Genomic DNA, 6,087 nt, shown 5'->3' with positions numbered 1-6,087 from the left:
TCGTCCCTCCGGCGGCGGCTTCCGCGACAATCTCTTCCTGCCCGGGGCTGCAGCCGGGGGTGGGACCGGTCGGGCTCCCGCCGCCCTTCCCTCCGCCCCCAGCCGTCCCCCTCCACCACGCCGCCAGCCCCTCCGGGACGAACTCCTCCGTCTGCCCGGCAGCTCACGGGGCGGGGAAGGACGCGGGAGGGAGAACTGGGCGGGAGGGAGGGGGTGGGGAGGGTCCTGGAAGCCTCTGCCTTCCACCCAAGTTTCGGGCCCTGAGCCAGAATCCGGGGGTCAAAGTTAATTTCCTTCCACGTTCCCCTTTCCCCAGTGGAAGGAAGAGGAAAGGGAAGGAGGGGCATTCCGGCGGGGGGGGGGGGAGGCGGCTTGCTTTCAGGGACCCGGCCTTTCTCTCCGTTCCTCCCTCCCTCCCGCCCCGCCGCCTCCCAGGCCTCCCTGGAGAACCAGGACCTGTGCCACGCCCTCTCTCGAGGAAAGGGTTAAGCGAGGGCAGCGTGGGGAGCCCAGGAGGCCAGGGCCCCCGGAAACTCTGGGCTGGAAACCGGGCGGGCGGGCTGGAGACCGTAACGGCACCGCCTCCCCCCCACTTCTCCCCGCGCCACCCACCCCCGCCCCCCAAGTCTAGGGACAGCCAGGAGCTGGCAGGCAGCCCAGACCCTCCTGAAGCCCCCAAGGCTGGAGGGGCCTCCCCGCCCGAGCCCGAGCGTTCAGACTTGCGTTGTTTATGAAAGCCCTTTTTAGCAAGTCTGAGTTATACCCGGAGGCTTTAGGATGGGAGCGAGGCTCCGGTGGGTAACACAGCCTCTGAGGATTCCCGTGGAGAAAGGGTTGACCTTGACCCACAGCCAGCTGCTTGGCATCAGTGGTCAGGGACTAGCCCTGGGCTGGGGCCACCTCCAACACAGGCCCTTGAGGCATCCCCAGGACAAAGGACACCTTATGCAGCCCAGCGGCCTGAACAGAACCTGGCTCTGTGGAGGGCACAATCTGCGTCTGGGCCTCAGCGACCTTTATTTTCCATACCAAAACCCGGAGCTGCAGTCTGACAGGCACATGTGTACCTACGGAGACAAAGGGCAGTGGAGTTTAAATAAGAGCTGCCCTGGAACATCTATGTTGGTCTGCCTACAGGCAAGGGCCAAGAGTGCCCACTGGAAGGAAGGGGCCCAGCTGGGGGAGGGGAGATGGGCTGACACCACTTCTAGTCTGGACTGAACTCGGCCCAACCAGCCCCACTCCCACTTCCGCTTCTCCCTAGATTGGAATCCAGACAAGGAGAAAGGTGATCTGTATAACCCGTGGCTCCAAGTCCTGCAGGTCCCTAACCTGCCTCTCTACAGCACCTTGAAGCACAGCCTCAGGGTGAACGGGTATCTCTCCACTCTTCTCACCTCTACCTGCTCTCCCTTTACCAAGAGAAGCCCCTGCCTTATTATGATGCTTCTCCTCTGAAGCAAGGTGACAACCGAGTACCCCTGCTCCCTGCTAATAAATACTTAACTCTTGCTGCTCTCTTCCAATTCACTGTGGACCTCAAGCATCTGAAAGGAAAACTCTCGGCTTTAATCCTGTGTTCAAAGAGGCATGTGGAGTGGTGGAAAGAGATCAAGCTTGGAGTTCAAAGAGGCATGTGGAGGGTGGAAAGAGATCAAGCTTGGAGTCAGGTACTTGATAAATGGGAAAAAGAGGATAATTTGTTTAAACTCTTGTGCCTCCATTTCCTTGGCTCATAAAAATGGGGACAATAATACCTACAGCACAGGTTGGTAAATCATACCACACAGGTACAGCTACTACACCTGGCACATTGCCTGGCAAGGAGTAAACATCCAATACATTTCAATTTTTTCTTCCTAGGTCTTGTGTCTCTTCTCTGGCCACTACGTCACCATACTTCCCCAGAGATGCCCTTCCTTCCTACCCTTTTGAACCTCTGGCTCCTAGGTCAGGTTCCCCTCCTGCCTCTCCACCTGCATGTGGTGGGCTTCATTAGATATCCTGTTTCTAGTCCCAGCTTTGCCAGTGATGAGTTGTGTACGCTAAAGCAGATAGCTGAATCCCTTGACCTCTCCAGGCTTTCTCATCTAAATTCATTCATTGGACCAAATTCATTCCCTCATTCAACAAATTCAACTCATATTTATTGAGTGCCTACCATGAGCCAGGCCCTGGGAATGTAGCATTGACTAAGACAGGTATCTCCTACCTTCATGGAACAGGTGAAAAAAAAGAAGAAAACAACTGTGATTTCAGAGAAAGATACATATTCTGCTGGAAATAAAACGAGGTGTGGTGATGGAGAGTGCCCTGATGGAGCCTCTCTGGTTGAAGTGGTACTTCGCTAGAGGGAGAGCAAGAACATGGGCTCTGAGATGGAACACCCTAAGCCAGGCGTCCTCAAACTACGGCCCGCGGGCCACATGCGGGTGTTTTTGCCGTTTTGTTTTTTTACTTCAAAATAAGATATGTGCAGTGTGCATAGGAATTCGTTCATAGTTTTTTTTAAAACTATAGTCCAGCCCTCCAATGGTCTGAGGGACAGTGAACTGGCCCCCTGTTTAAAAAGTTTGAGGACCCCTGCCCTAAGCTCTTAATAATTGTTGATCCAGGTTTCTCCCCAGCTTGAATACATTTAGCCATTCCTTGACTAGAATATTAGGTTAAAACTTGTTTGATTATGTTGGAGGCCTTCCTCTCCCTGACCCAAATCTACCTTCCCAACCTTGTATGGAAAGATCCCAGATCAAATCCAAATAGAATTAGATATGTCTAGGCATGTCTGTCAACAGGGCAGCACACCTTGCCAGGAGTCTGCTTGCATAAGGAATGAGAAGCTTCTGGGAGAAAGCTCATTGTGATTAAAGGAGGGGCCTGCTCTGTGATCCTGACAGTAATAGATCTTATCCCTCCCAGGCTCCAGAGAGACAGGCAGTTCTGTCACTAGACCTCCCCACCTAGCCCAGACCATGCCTAGCCCAGTTCCTGGGGATGGGGGTGGGGAGCCCTGGGACCCAGCAGCCAGTTTAGAATCTTTGTGTGATGTAACCTAGAGGGAAGACAGGCTTCTCCCTGGCTTTGCCAGAGTTCCTGAGCAGCTTGCCTTCCTGGAGAGCTCTCATCAGAGCAGAAGTGGTTTCCCAGAGGCACATAGAATGGTCAAGACTTAATGTGGTTCCAAATGAGCAGGTGGAGGCAACAGCCAAGGAAACTAGAGTTACTCTGGGGGTTGGGGGAGGAGGGGAGATGGTGACACCCCCTATTGTCAGGATCTGGGTAGAAAACACATGATCCTCTCAAAGGGATGGCTGACGGTATTTTAAAGAATAGATTGTTGTTGTTTTTAATCCTCACCCAAGGGTATTTTTTCCATTGCTTTTTAGAGGGAGTGGAAGGGAGGGAGGAGGAGAAGGAGAAAGAGAGAAACATCAATGTGAGAGACACATAGATTGGTTGCCTCCTGCACATACCCCAAGCAGGGCCGGGGATGAAACTGCAACTGAGGTATGTGCCCTTGATGACGAATTGAGCCCACGACCCTTAGGTCCGAGAGATGACGCTCTAACCACTGAGCAACTGGCCAAGGCTAAAGAATAGATCTTATATGGGGATGTGGGCAGGGTTAAGGAAAATGAACAAGGAAACAGTGGCTCTATATGACACACTGGATCAGATGGATTTAATTGATAGTTACAGAACATTTCACCCTAAAGCTGCAGAATATACATTCTTCTCAAGTACACATGGAACATTCTCAAAGATAGACCACATGTTAGGACACAAAACAAGTCTCTACAAATTCAGAAATATTGAAATCATATCAAGCATCTCCTCAGATCACAATAGAATGAAATTAGAAATCAACTACAGTAAAAACACTCAAAAACATTCAAACACCTGGAGGCTAAATAGCATGTTATTAAACAATAAATGGGTTACCAATGAAATCAAGGAAGAAATAAAAAAACTTCCTGGAAACAAATGAAAATGAACATACAACAACCTAAAATCTATGGGACACAGCAAAAGCAGTCCTGAAAGTTCATAGCCCCACAGGCCTAGCTAAAAAAAAAAAAACAAGAAAAATTAATAATAAACTATTTAACCCTACAACTTAAAGAACTAGAAAGAGGACAGCAAGAAAAGCCCAGAGTAAGTAGAAGGAAGGAAATAATAAAGATTAGAGGATAAATAAATAACATAGAAACTAAAAAAACAAAAACAAAAAAAATTAATGAAACCAAGATCTGGTTCTTTGAAGAGATACTAGTAAACAAGATTGATGAACCCTTAGCCAGACTCATCAAGAAACAGAGAGGACCAAAATAAATAAAATCAGAAATGAAAGAGGTGAAGTAACAACTGACACCACAGAAATACAAAGGATTGTAAGAAAATACTATGAACAACTATATGCCAACAAACTGAATAATGGGGATGAAATGGACAAATTCCTAGAAAAATACAATCTCCCAAAACTGAATCACGAAGAATCAGAAAACCTAAATAGGCCAATAGAAACTGATGAAATAGAAGCAGTAATCAAAAAACTTCCCACAAACAAAGCCCTGGTCCGGATAGCTTCACAGAGGAGTTTTACCAAACATTCAAAGAATAACTAACACCTACACTCCTCAAACTATTCCAAAAAATTCAAGAGGAAGGAATACTTCCAAGCTCTTTTTATGAGGCCAGCATTTTCCTAATTCCAAAGCCAGATAAAGACACTACAAAGAGAATTACAGGCCAATATCCCTGATGAACACAGATGCTAAAATCCTCAACAAAATATTAGCAAATCGAATCTGGCAATATACTAAAAAGATCATACACCATGACCAAGTGGGATTTATTTCAGGAATGCAAGGCTGGTACAATGTTCACAAATCAATAAATGTGATATATCACATAAACAAATTGAAAGACAAAAATCACATGATATTATCAATAGATGCAGAAAAAGCATTCAACAAAATACAACACCTATTTTTGATAAAAACTCTCAGCAACGTGGGAATAGAGGGATCATAGCTCAATATAATAAAGGCCATATATGACAATCCTGCAGTGAACATCATAATCAATGGACAAAAACTAAAACCATTTCCCCTAAGAACAGGAACAAGACAGGGATGGCTGCTTTTCACCACTCTTATTCAACATAGTACTGGAAGTCCTAGCCACAGTGATCAGACAAGAAGAAAACATAAAAGGCATCCAAATTGGAAAGGAGGAAGTAAAACTCTCATTATTTGCAGATGACAGGATATCCTACATAGAAAACCCTAAAGACTCCACCAAGAAACCACTAGATGTAATAAATTAATTTGGCAATGTAGCAGGATACAATATTAACACCCAGAAATCAATGGAATTTTTATACACCAATAATGAATTTTTTAAAAAAGAAACCAAACAAACAATCCCATTTACCATTGCAACAAAAAAAAAAAAATTAAGATACTTAGGAATAAACTTAACCAAGGAGGTAAAAGCCTCCTTGGAAAGCTACGGGATGTTGAAAAAAGAGAAAGAGGAAGACATAAACAAATGGAAGAATATACTGTCTTCACGGATTGGTCGAATTAACATCATTAAAATGTCCATACTACCCAAAGCAATCTATAGATTCAATGCAATCCCTACTAAAATATACCTCATGTTACAGGCCTGGTACCCTGGCTCTTCATGAAATTAGATGTTATCAGAAGTCCACTGAACTTCTGATTGGAAAACTTCTCTTGCAGCGTCTGGCATGAAAAATTGCTCAGGACTTCAAAACAGAACTGCGCTTCCATAATGCAACTATTGGTGTTTTGCAGGAGGCAAGTGAGGCCTATCTGATTGGCCTTTTTAAACACACCAATCCGTGTGCTATCCATACCAAACGTGTAACAATTATGCCAAAAGACGTCCAGCTAACATCCTGCATATGGGGTGAATGTGCTTAAGAGTCCACTATGATGGGAAACATTTCATTCTTTAAAAAAAAAAATTATCTTCTTCCTGTTATTGGTAGTTCTGAACAGTAGATATCTTTTGTTTCTTCTTTAAATTTATTTTATTGTTGAGTATTACAGATGC

This window comes from Eptesicus fuscus, chromosome 5, assembly GCF_027574615.1.
Source record: "Eptesicus fuscus isolate TK198812 chromosome 5, DD_ASM_mEF_20220401, whole genome shotgun sequence".
NCBI classification, from domain to species: Eukaryota; Metazoa; Chordata; class Mammalia; order Chiroptera; family Vespertilionidae; genus Eptesicus; species Eptesicus fuscus.
The sequence above is the reverse complement of the archived record's forward strand: the minus strand, read 5'-3'. Positions refer to the sequence as shown.